Source organism: Diceros bicornis, chromosome 34 (assembly GCF_020826845.1).
Source record: "Diceros bicornis minor isolate mBicDic1 chromosome 34, mDicBic1.mat.cur, whole genome shotgun sequence".
Taxonomy (NCBI): Eukaryota; Metazoa; Chordata; class Mammalia; order Perissodactyla; family Rhinocerotidae; genus Diceros; species Diceros bicornis.
Genome location: NC_080773.1, coordinates 16,147,358 through 16,160,740, shown reverse-complemented (window position 1 = coordinate 16,160,740; position 13,383 = coordinate 16,147,358). Strand labels below are relative to the sequence as shown.

General features: G+C 49.6%; 1 pseudogene; it reads right to left on the bottom strand.

The window, feature by feature from the left end:
- Positions 1–2,238: 2,238 nt before the first annotated feature.
- The window catches only part of LOC131397992 (carcinoembryonic antigen-related cell adhesion molecule 21-like), a 12,930-nt pseudogene continuing 1,785 nt past the window's right edge, over positions 2,239–13,383 (bottom strand).

Here is a 13,383-nt window from a genome sequence, read left to right as displayed (position 1 = left end):
TTTCGAGCATGGGGGAGGCCTTGAAGAGCTGGGTACCTGTGCAGGGATACAGAGGGGCCCTTCTGTGCTCAGAAGAGCAATCTTGAGGTCCCCCAGGTCCCACACAGCTCTGTGGTGCCAAGAAGATCAAACCCTATGCCTCAGGTAACTCTCCCAGAAATGGAGAAGAGGGCTGGGTATTTGAATCAGGGCCCACTCCTGGGAAAGCAACTCCAAGCGCAGATGACCACCACGTGCAGAGACTGGCAGGTCCCAGTCCTGCCAAATCTTGGTGGGTGGTTGTGGGGTCCAGGTGGAACCCGTGCTCATGGTGGGTGCGCTGGGCGCAGGGCAGGCTCGGGTGTGCACTGACAGCATCCCTGGAGAAGCAGGTGGCGGGGTGGGTGCCTGTGAGCAAGGATTCAGTTTCCAGAAGCTCCCAAAGTTCGGATGTGGCCCAAGTCAGGTGTGCAGGGTTCTGGTGACATTTGGCATCGCAGCTGTAGGGTGGTGCTCAGGACCCTCCAGGCTGGTGCCTAGTGGACATGTGACAAAGGGGATGTCTTGAGTGCAGAGGCAACGCAGAGAGCAACTTGTGCTGTCTTGAGAACCAGGGAAGCTCAGGCCCCACTCTCTGCTGGTCACAGGTGGTTGAATCTGGGAGAGGGTTCAGGAGCTGCCTCTAGTCTTGTGTTTGAGATGTAAAAGAAGAAAAGATAATTTCTTCCAGGTCACGAAAATTAGAGATAGCCAGCTGCTTCAGTGGGGAACACACACTGACTGAAAGGCATTCCCTTTCGACATGGTGAAAATGATAATGCACTGGAATGCTCTTTAAGGGCAAAGAGATAACTTAGTTTTATCAGTAACTGTGATGCATGTTTTATTCTTCTAGTTTGTTTTTAATGTCACTTTTTGTAGTTTACCTCTTAAGGAAATGGGGAAAGTCGACCGGCTTCATGCTTCAGCACAGGAATGTGGATTTTATGTGGACTCTCCTATGATTTTAAGCTTTCAAGTTGTATGGATGAAGGACAAAATTAAAGGTGAGTAATTTAAGTTTCAAATCCAAGATGGACAAGAGATTCTGCCCAGAGTGTGGGAGTGGATGGGTGAATAGTGAGGACACTAGAAAGACCCCTGTTCCCCTAATGAGGGAGCATCAAAGGCTCCTGTGCTTCAGAGAGGGACCTTGGGTTGGGGGGGCAGGGCGCTGTCATCCCACAGGTGCTGGAAATGAGACCCCGACACTGGCCAGGATATGACAAAGTCCATTTTTTGGGTGTAGATTCACACCTTACTCACCGGTCATCTGCCTAGATGGGAACATTGGATGCTCCTCTTCTGGGGGTCCTCAGTCCTGTTTCTTCTCGAATAAGGCCCCTCAGCCAGTCTGTGGGGCAGGACCCACTCTGCACTGAGGGCCTGGCATACTGAGATGGGCCATGTGGAAGCACAGGGATTCTGGGACACAGGGACATCCCTGGAGATAGGGGTGAAGGCCATTCCCTGGAGCCTGGAGACTGGGGGATTTCTGGCCAAAGAGGGCAAGGCCTGTAGGGGCTGGTGTAGGCATGGAGCGTTGGGGAGGTCTCAGGGCTTTGAGGCTCACCTCTAGCATGATTCAGCCTGGGCTTCTGTCCCTCATGAGCAGATGTGCCTGAGTGCATCTTTCTGGGGTGATAGTGGAACCCTCATGTGGAGAAAGACCTCGTCCTGCATGTGCCCCTCTATTGCTGGGTCTGAGCCCAGGGGTTCCCTCTCCCTACAGAAGACTCGTGTACCTGATTCACACACTGCCTTCAAGGAGATGCCACATGGGTGCACTGAGGCGGGGTGGGGTCTGTAGATGTGGGTGGACCCCCCCTTGAGACTATCTCTTAACTCAGTGGTATGCCTTGTCCCAGGGTCTCAGCTTGAAGCCTTGGCTCTCCAAACTCTTTTCTCCCACCTCTGATCAGGACGATGCAGGCAGATGGCATTGCGTCAAGTGCATTTCATCTCTGTGTTCCCACCCACATGAGTGTCTTCCTGTCTATTCCCATTGTCCACCTCAGAGTCCAGGCACCATGAACACCTCCCTCCAGAGGAGGGATAGAGCTGTGATTCCTGAGAGTTTATCATGTGCTCCCACCCCTCATCCCATGACCACTACCTGTCCTTCCACTGTGGAGACGGTGCATCCGAGAGCAACAAGAGCTGGGATTTGGAGTCTAGTGTGACTTTAAGTCAACAATAATGACAATGTCAGTTCACATTTTTGAACATTTATTGACTCAATTATTCCATGTTTTTCCACTGCTTGTTCACAACAATTCTATAAATAAAATACGTCATGACCATCATTTTACCAATAAGGAAAAAATTCTATTTAGAGTTTAACGACATATAGGAGGGGAAGAGGATCACTCATATTTCATAGTCAGCCTGATGGGGTCACTTTTACTGGAACTGACTGGGTTGGAGAGCTCACAGTGATAATCCCTGGCATCTTCCCTCCTGACGGAGTCTATTGTGAGAGTGCCATTGCCCTGGGACAGCTTCATCCTCTCTGTGAGCCGTAAACTCTGGTTATTAAAGAACCACTGGATGGAGATCTCAGTGTCATTTGTGAGGCAGATCAGGACCACAGTGTTCTGTGACTGTGGTATGGCTGGCTCAGAAGGAGGGCTGTGCCACCGGGTCTGTGGAGAAACAGAGGAGGTGACTGACTGAGACTGCGCCCCGCTCCTTCCTCAGAGATCTCAGCCACTCACAGGGCCGCAGTGAGTTCTGTAAAGGTGACCCAGAAGATGGCCCTGACCCTCAGCAGGAGGTCGAATATTTTTGTTCAGGTGACCATCCGCAAGATGAGGGCTGTGCCTCCCCCTTTGACCCCCAGATCATCCCAGGTTGACCCCTGATCAGTCCCCCTGGACATCTCTGTAGTATCAGCACCAGGAACTTCTTCTCATCCCATGTGTCCTACAAGCTCATCATCAGGTGAAATTTTTCTCTCATAAACTTTCATTGAGTTTTTCCTAGAACTTTCTTTGATTTCAAAAAAGATTTGGCCACATTCCCTATAAATACTTCCGTGTGTGTTGGGGAAGGCAGGCTTGCCAGCCCTGTCTATCTCTGGGGCCAAGGGTATGTTAGGTAAAGTGGGAAGGCATTTACTATTTGTTAAATAATTTATTAGGGAATGAAGATGGCCCCACCCAGTCTTCACAACCTTAGGACCTGGAGAGCTTCTAATCTAAAGGATTTCTCACTCTGAACAGGACTTTTACTTTCTGGCCTGTGGATTGAATATCACAGTGAAGGAAATCTCTAGAAAGGAGTGGTTACAGTTTTAACAAAACACAGGCATTGTTAGGAATAGAAGGAAACTACTCTATATGACCAGGATCATAAACAAAAAGCCCACAGCTAACATAAGACTCAATGGTGAAACAGAGAAAACTTTCCTCAAATATCATGGAGAAGACAAAATGCTGTTTTCAACACTTCTATTTAGCATAATACAGGAGTCCTAGCCAGAACAATTAGGCAAGAAAAGAAATAAAAGGCATTAAAATTGGAAAGGAAGAAGAAAAATGATATCTTTTAGCAGAAGATATAATCTTATATGTATAAAACCCTAAAGATTCCACCCATGCACAAAAAAACTGTTGCAACTAATAAACAAATTCAGCGAAGTTGTAGGAAATAAAATCAACACTCAAAATCAGTTATATTTATACACAGTATCAACGAACAATCCAAAAAAGAAATTAAGAAAACAATTCCATTTATAATACATCAAAAAGAATAAAATACTTAAGAATAAACTTAACCAAGGAGGTAAAAGATGTGTACACTGAAAACTACCAAATGTTTTGAGAACAATTAAAGAAGACACAAATAAATGGAAAGACATCCATTTTTGTGGATTGGAAGAATTAATATTGTTAAGATGTCAATATACCCCTAACTATCTACATATTGGATACAATCCTTATCAAAATCCCAATGACTTTTTTGCAGAAATAGAAAACTCCATCCGTAAATTCATATGGAATCTTAAAGGACTGCGAATAATTAAAAAAATCTGAAAAAAAAGAAGAACAAAATTGGAGGACTCACACTTCCTGATTTTAAAACTTACCACAGAGCTAAAGAATTAAAATAGTGTGGCACTGACTGAAAGACAGAAATAGATCATGGAATACAATAGAGATCCAGAAATAAAGCCTCAATTATATAATCAGATGATTTCAAGAAGGGAGCCAAGACCATTCAATGGAGAAAGGATAGTCTTTTCAACTAACAGAATTGGAAAAGCAGATATCCACATGCAGAAGAATGAAGTGGGGCCATTGCCTTACACCATATACAAAAATTAAGTGAAAATGGATCAAAGCCTAAAGTAAGACGTAAAACTATAAAACTCTTAATAGAAAATATAGGGGGAATGCTTCATGACATTGGATTTGGCAATGATTTCTTGAATATGACACTAAGAACACAGGCAAAAAAAAGAAAAAATAGATAAACTGGACTTTGTCAAAATAAAAAAACATCTCTTCATCAAAGGACACGATCAACAGAGTGAAAGTTGACCTATGGAATGGGAGAAAATAATTTGCAAATTATATATCAACAAGGGGTTGATATCCAGAATGCACAAAGAATTCCTAAACTAAACAACACCAACAAAACCAGATAACCTGCCTGAAAAATGGGCAAAGCACTTGAATAAACATTCAAATCAGCACTACAATGAGATACTCCCTCATATCTATTAGAATGGCCACTATCAAAAACACAGAAAACAACAGGTGCTGGAGAGGATGTGGAGAAATTGGAATCCTTGTGCATTGTTGGCGGGAAGGCAAAATGGTGCAGCTACTGTGGAAAATGGTACGGCAATTATTAAGAAAATTTTACATAGAAATACCATATGACCTATTACTTCCAGGCTCTGACTGTTGATTGACCACATGTAGGTGGTGTTCTGAGTCTCAGGTTCACATTAACACTACAGGGTCCTTGTGCTCCATGACGTTGGAGTTGCTGGTTGTGACGACGGGTATGGGTAACTCCTCTGTGCAGGTAACAGAGAGTATTGCCCTATGTGATACCTTGATTCCTCCCAGGAATCTTGAATCTGAGTTGGCATCTCTCACCTCTCAACCAACCCAAGTGCTTAAAAGAATAAGACAGCTTTGTGTATCTCAAGACAAATGCATGAGGATAAAAGCACTCAGAGAATGTAAGGTCGCCTGCTCTATGTCTGGGAGAAAGCACAGACTTTCTCAAGTGTCAATATGTGCTGGCTGCAGGTGTAGAGTGGGGGGTGAGAAGGCAAAGTCCTTCCTTTATACTCCAGTGGGAGTGACATCAATACACCAAAAAACAAATGATTGTCTCCATTGGGTGTGTCCTACACTAAATGTTCAAACCCCAACATGAGACATAGTGCAGAGGGGGATGTAGGCACAGTCCAGGTCTGTCAATCCTGTGTTTAAGTAGAGTTCACGCTACCCAACACCCGGAGGTCAGAGAGGAATCACTCACTGTATATGTGGAGCTGTCCGATTCCTACTTCACTTTGAAAATTTTTCTTTATAACTTGTAGGTTGTATTAACCTGTATCCTTCTGGGTGACCTTCTGGAACAGCAGGAATCCATTGAAGTATGTTCTCTCTCAACCACTGTATACAGGCCCCGGGGTAATTTCTTGTGTGTCTATTACATATAATGCAATTTGATGTTTGGACTCTACTCTGTCTTCTTTGAACCGGCCATAGCCTATGCAATTCTCTGTCAGATTGTGAACAAGTAGAAGAACATCCTTCCCTTTGGTAGCATTGGGCGGCACCGATTCAACAGTGAGTCGGGCAGTGGTGGGCGGGTTCCAGAAGGTTAAGAGTGAGACTAGGAGGGAAGAGAGAGAGATCAATCAATATTTGGACCTATGTATTGGGATGGAAAGATGAGGCCCTGGGTCCTGAGCAGGTCTCTTCACCTTAGACTTGGAGTGTGTGTGTGTGTGTGTGTGTTGTGTGCCTACAGGTCAAGGTCAGCAGCATGACCATCATTACTGCAGCCCCTCTGAGCTTGTTATTTCCTCTGTTCCCAACACTCTTCCCAGGTGTCTGCCTGGCTCACTCCCTCACTGCCCTCAGAGCCCTGCTCACTCTCAGGGGCATCCTTGGGAGATGCCTTCCCTGACCACCTGCTCTAAAGACCCTCGTCCTTCACTTGCTGACCTTTCCTGCTCTGTTCCCTTTAAGATGCTTGTCATTCCCTGACATCACATTCTAGATTTCTTTGCTTATCTGTCTTCCTCCCCATAAACGGTGAGCTCCATCAAGGCAGGGACTTGTCTGATCTTGTTGTACCCCCAGTGCCTGGAACAGGCTGCAAACACCTGTGGATGAATGAATGAGTGCTCCCAGGGCCCTCCATGTCCTGCTGTTTATTTGGCAATTTCTAAGGGTGGCGGGTAAGGGCAATGTTTAGTGTCCCTAGTTAAGTTTTTTCTGGTGTCCTCCTCAAATAAATAATTATTATTATCATCAGTTTTCAAAAATTATTGGTCAGTGATGGGTATAGCACCTGAGATAGTTCTGCCTCTCCCCACTTCAGATTATGAGAATTTCCTGTTGAGGGGTCCCCTTCCCTCATCCTACCCTTCTCCTGTGTCCTCTCCCCTCAGGGAAAAACAGAAGTCCTTTGTCCCTTCACAGAGCCATTTACTCCTGAGGAGACCCCGAGGAGTCTCTTTTCTCCCATCTCCTGCCCACCCTCAGGGAATCACCCCTTCTCACCTGCCAGCAGGAGCCCCTGCCAATGGTACGCACCATCTGTGGGCAGTGGCTGAGCGGGATTGCATGGTGGCTGCTGTCTTCTCTGTCCCTCCCTCTGTGAGAAGAGCTTGGGCTCCAGAAATGCTCACAAGCACTGCTGTCCAGATGCCTCAGCTCTGCTGTCCTTCCTCTCTCTCACTGAGCCTCCTCCTGGGGCAGGGGTTCCTCTGTGGGTCATATGGGCTGGGGGCGGGGTCTCTGCCCAGGACTCTGCCTCTACCTCACCTCATTCTGCCTCTCCCCCTTCTTCCTCCTTCCCTTCTACCTGTATTTTCTGTTCCCTGGGAGCTGCTGAGGTCTCTGCCTTCTTCAGCAGTGATTCTCTGCACGCGCACGCACACACACACACACACACACACACACACTCTTGTTTAGACAAGCACAAGCCTGGGGCATCTTGTCCTGGGCAGTCCCCACAACTCTGTTTCAGGGGACACAGTCAGCCTCCCCTTCTCTCATCCCCTTATGTCTGTTTCCTTCAGAACAGGCACCCAGGGGCTACCCCAAGAACTCTTGTCACAGGGATGTCACCCTCGCTGCATATTGGAATCACCTGTGGAACTTTATAAAGATTGTGAATGCCCAGGTGACACCTTAGAAATGCTACTTCAGCAGCTGCCCTGATAACATGGATGCCCCGCCCCCATGATGTGAGGGGTGAAGGAGCCTCTCTTTATCTCCTGTGTACAGGGAAGGTCTGCAGATCTTGTCAAAATGTAGATTCTGACCCGGCAGGTGTGGGGTGGACCCAAGAGTCTGCATCTAACAAGCACTCAGGTGATGCTGATCACACAGGCCTGTGGGGCACACTTGCAATAGCAAGGCTGATGGGGACCCCGGTCCCTGAGAGGACGACCCATCCACCCCAGCATTGGCCTCTGCTGTGTCCTGGCCTGGGGGGTCTGTCAGCACCACACAAAGACCCAAGAATTCCCACACCCGGGGGATTATTTCTGCTTGTGACAGAGAAACTTATCTGGGCACTGGGGTCTTCCCAGTGTCCTCAAAAGCTCCAGGAAGGTTGGGTTTAATCCCAGGAGAAAGGTCACAGAGATGACTCTGGGGGTTAGAAAGGGGCAAGCTGAGTGATGACTAGTGAGGGGACCAGCCTTCTGTCTCTGGGTGTCACCAACCTGGCCTCTCCTTTCAGGGACAGAGACCCAGTATGGGTGTCTCAGAAGAAGCTACAGTTCCTGGGTGTGAAGTGGGAGGTTTCCTGCATGTCCTGGGTGAGAGGATGGTGGTGGTGGGAGGTAAGGTGGCTGTGGGCTCCCTGGTCCTCAGGGGAAGGTTTCAGGGAGAACCTCCCGCATGTGCGTTGGCTGAGCTGTGGCTCAGAGCCTGTCCATGTGCTCCCTGACTGTCCTGGGGCCTCTGTCCTCTGCCTGGCTGGCTTTCCTCCGGTCCTTCCACCTTTCCCATGGGTGGTGCCAGGCAGGGAGTGGGGAGCTGCACAGGGGCCCCTAACAGAGCAGGGTGCTCTGAGGCCCCTAGAAGGAGTGAGTGGGACTTTCTAGGCAGGTAGGAAGGACCAGGAAGGGTCTGTTAAAGGGAGGGATGGAAATCAGGCTCCTTCTCTACCTGCCTGGCCAAAGCCAGGCTCATGTGTTAATTTTCTGTGTTGTCTTTGTGTTCTGATGTCGCCCCCTGGAGGGCATGAGGAGACCTGCAGCCAATGTTAGAGGCTGCCCCAGGGAGGCTGACCAGACTCCAGAGTGTGTGAGCTGACCCTGAGCCCTGGACAGAGGTGGGCTCTGATCTCCAGGCTGCAGGGCCTGGTCAGCCTAGATCCTAGTCACTGTGGGTCCCCAGGCTTCCCGACTCCATCTCAGTGCAGGGTGAGCCCAGGGAGAGGACAGACGATGTCCAGTGGACTCCTGATGCAGTTTCAGGAGAACTGTCCCCCCATGTGGATGTGCTGCCTCAGGAGGAGCTCTCTGTCTCTGAGGTTGCAAAGGAAGGGCCCGGTGATGGATCTCTTGAGGCTTTCGGGAGAGGGGACTGGCCTGGGTGGCTCTTCCCCAGAATAGCCTGTGTTTTTCCCATCAGAGAACTGGGGTGCTGCATCGAAGTCATGTGTGTCCCTGTCTGTCATCTCTAGGCCTCCTGTCAAGGCCCAGGAGCTGGAGCAGCTCCATCTGGAGACTTAGCTGGGGGATCCTTTGGGTTCCTCTGTTATGTGAAGAGAGGCCCCATGGGACCCTTAGCCCCTCTGAGATGGAAGCAAACACAGATCCTGGTTCTCCTGTCCCATTCTTCATGGGAAGTTTCCCTCATTCACTGGGATGCCTTGGGCTGGTGAGATGTATTCAGGGGACCATAGCCCACTGTCCCCACAGACTAAGGACTCTAGGGATGGGGTGTTGTCCCCTGATCCTCTCCTGGTGCTAAGTCTACTTGGGGTAGAGAATCCAGATTTTGTGTCAGGTCAGGTCTCTGTGAGAAGAGGAAGGACACAGGTTGTTGGTCCAGGACCTCTGGGGAGAGAAGTCTCTCACAAGGTAGAGATGAGGAAGAGGTGTGATTTTCTGGGAAGAATGGGGATCTGACTCCTCACTGTTAGGAGGCCCCTGTCCTCCCTCTTGACTCTACAAGGGGTATATGCTCATCCCTGGGACAACTGCAGGCACTTGCTGGCCTCCTCCCATGCTGATGCCAGTGCCCCTGTGTCTACACGGAGCATGCTCTGACCCCCAGGTGTCAAACAGTGGTGACAGGCTTCCATTGTGTGGTTTCCCTCATCCATCTGATGAGTATTTACTGAGCATCCGTGGCATGTCAGGCCCTGGTATGGGCCCTGGGAACCCCACAGACAACAGGACACACGTGGGCACTGGCCACGGAGTTTACCTTGTGACGGGGAGACAGGAACTCAGAGAAAATCATGAAACTAAGGAGTTAATTCTAATCAAGAGAGAAGCTGTGAAGGGAAAGTGTCTGGTGCATTTGTAGCATGTAATGGAACCTCAGGTGGTCTGGGGATCACCAAGAGCACCCCTGAAAAAGTGACCTTTTGGCTAAGACCTGAAGCGTGAGTGGACATTCGCCCCGTGAAGGACAAAGGGTGTGGAGGGAGGAGCTGCCTGCCGAGGGACCAGCCTTCAGGTGGGCAGATGCCTGGCTGGATGGAGGGGCTGACAGAGTCCAGTGTCAGGAGTTTGGAGAGTGAGGAGAACAGTGGGCTGAGTGAGGCTGGTGAGGGTCAGACCCTGCTGGGCTATGGGGGATGCTGGGGGGGCGTCAGCAGCCCCCTGGGGAGGCTCCAGGCTGTGTAGCTCTGCCGCTCGCTGGTGGACAAGGGAGGAAGTGTAGAAGGAAAAGTCAACGTGGCCTCTTTTTATTCAGGCATCTCAAGCATTTTTTAGGTGTTTACAAAAAAAATTTAATGCTGAATCATGTCCCACTCTTAAATTTTCAATCTCTTTCATCCCATATCTTCTCTGATGTACCCCAACAAGATTTCATCCAACTTAAGATGTGTGCTCTGATACAAGGCCAAATTCTGTCCACATTAGGGGTATCTAGTTACAACCTTCATAGCCCTGGGGATGGGCTGGAGTGTCTGCAAGTAGGAGAAGGGAAGGTCAATGTCTGCGTGTCCTTCCTGAGCCAGAGCGTTCAGGTAGACAAGGCTACATTCCCTCCTCTCCCCTGACCGCAAAGACGTCAGACCAGTGGGGCAGAGGCAGATGGAATCAGAAGTCCAGGGGTGTTTATCCACATCCCTGATGCTGGATTTGAGGCTCTTTCTCACTTTTCATATTGACTATCAACTCTGCAGTGAACATCCTCACACACACACATCTTTGCCTAATGTGGAGAATGATCCAGGAGCTAGTTCATTCAGCACATATTGATGAAGCACCCTGTGCCAGGCTGGCGGCTGGTTGGTGAATTCAGTAGAGACAGGACAGATGTATCTTTCCTTCTCAGAGCTCCAAGTTCAGGGAGGCTCTTAGAACAGGGGTACTGGTCAATGTGTGTGTACATTAAACATTATGAGGCCAATATTGTTGTATGTACTAAATTGCAATCCTATTAGCAGTATATGAGAATGTCCATTTTCGATATCCTCACCCTTCTTGGAATAATTCTGTGAGTAGAAAGCACAGGTGTCCATATGTCCATCTCTCTGTCCACACACCATCCCTCATTTATCCTCTTAACCATCCACCCATTCATCTTTTCACTAAGTGCTTTTGGCCACACCTCTGCGGTAGACCAGCTGCCAAGGAGCCCTGGGATTCCCTGAATGGCTCCCTCTGCTGGTCCCTCTAGGAATCTTGGTTCTACAGGTGGTGTGCCTGACCACAGGCAACTCTTGCAGAACCTGTGATAACCGCCCAGGGCCAACTAGCGAGTAGTAGGTGTTGTAGGAGGGGTCTTCACATCCATGTGCAGGCTCGGGGAAGACTGAGGGAAGCAGGTGGCTGATGAGTTTGGTCTTAAGGCAGGAGGGCAGGTAGGTTTGGGCTGATAGCGAAGGGGAAGGAGGGTGTCTCAGGCAAAACCCAAAGGCTGGAACCTGCCTGCATAACCAAGAACAGGAAGGAGGTCATCCTGGCTGCAGCTTTGAACTTGGGGGCTGGATTGATGAGCAGAAGTGTGTGTTTGTCCCCATTGTAAATATGAGGAGGGCTGGGGTATGGAGTGGTGCCTAGGTGGAGGGGTTTTCCATATCTGCTTCACCCGGTACCTCACCATGTAGAGGGTCAGCATAGATCTGGGAGAAGGGGCTGGTGTTCTGAGGTAGCCTGTGTTGCCCACTGACCCTGGGGAGGGAGAAGAGGGATGAGGACACCGCTGCACACCTAAACCTCAGATATGCAGAGCTGCAGGTGTCTCTCCCGGTGACTCTCCTCAGACATGTGCCTTGAGCAAGGGTGTCATGACCATGGTGGTTGTCATTGTTCTGAGGTTTGAATGAAGGGGATCCAGGCGTCCAAGGACCCAGAGCACAAGGCCCTGGTGACCCGGGGCTCAGATGGTGCTGAGCAGGTTCATATGGTTAGAGTGTGAAGGACTTATGGAGGACAGATCCTCAACCCCACCTGGCAGGAGCTGTGTCTGTCCAGGAGAGATTATGAGAGTGACCCAGGACAGAGACAGGGGGTGTACAACAGGGCACAGAGAACCCTGGTGACTACTCAGATGTGGGATATGAGGTGAGGTTTGTCTCCATGAAAGGCAGGAGAGGCCCCTTGGGTATCCAGGTGACCCTTAAACTGGGTATCTTGGGTGGTTTGAGTGAGTGACCAGCAGGGATGCTGGATGAGTTGGACCTGAGCCCCTGGGAAGGGCAGGGCTGGGTCTGTGGGATCAGAGTTGCCTCTGTGAATGGAACATTTATGGGAAAGAGGGAGATGGGAATGACTGTGAGAGTCCCAGTCTTTTCTCTTCACATGGGGGTTACAGGCAGTTGGAGGGGCCCTCAGGTGTTGGGTTCTACCCTGGGAGATTGGTTTTCATGCGTCCCTTATCCCTCGGGAGGAACGTTTGCTCTGCTGGGAAGGACACCAGGCATAGGTATCAGCCTGGAGAAGCAGGGAGAGTATCCCAGGGGTGTGGCTCATTCCTGCTGCCTGGGGGGCTCAGCTGGGGCTTGGAGAACAGGATGCTGTGCTCAGGGGGTGCTTCAGGCTGGGTGTTGTGTGTGTTTCCAAGGTCAGGCACCAAGGGTCAGAAGTTAATCACGAAAGCTTCCCTTCGTGTTGTAGGGAAGACAGTAGCCTGACTCTTAGGGACAGAGGGATTCCCTGAGAGACTGGAGCAGGCTTTCAGTGCCTCAAGACCACCCTCTGGGTGCAGCAATCTTCCATGTGGGGAATTGTAATGGATGTGCAAACAAATAACATCCAGACACGTGCAAAGGGTTCACGATTTATAAATTGGAGCAGAATCGGGTTATCCCTGTAATAACATTGTCCCTCATGCCTTTCTCACACAGAATAAAAATGGGCAGACCTCCCTGCTGCAGCCCCTGGCATGAGCATTCCTGCAACATTGTCCGTGGTGCTGAAGACCACAAACTATCCAAAGGCTTGGGAATTCTGATCTTTGAGCTTCATCTGCTTTCTTTTTATTCTTTTTTTTGTATGAGGAGGACTAGCCCTGAGCTAACATCCGACGCCAATCCTCCCGATTTTTCTTGAGGAAGATTGGCACTGGGCTAACATCCGTGCCCATCTTCCTCTACTTTATATGGGACGCCACCACAGCATGGCTTAACAAGTGGTGTGTTGGTGGGCGCCCGGGATCCGAACCTGCGAACCCCGGGCTGCCGCAGCGGAGCATATGCACTTAACCACTGTACCACCGGGCCGGCCTCTCTTTTTGTTCTTAACAACTGAGCATGACTAACAAGGAAGCGGTGGAGAGGGCTGCCTGGAGTGTGGACTGGCCTCTGTCTCCATCACTCAGGAGCAGTGAGGTTGCTGTGGACATCACTGTGGGAACTGATCCCACAGTCAATATGAGCAAGTCCAGGCTGCCCAGGGGCAGTTTGCAGCGAAAATGATGAACACGGCCTTGAGAGGTGTGGTAGGCAGAACAAGGGTCTCTCAAAGAT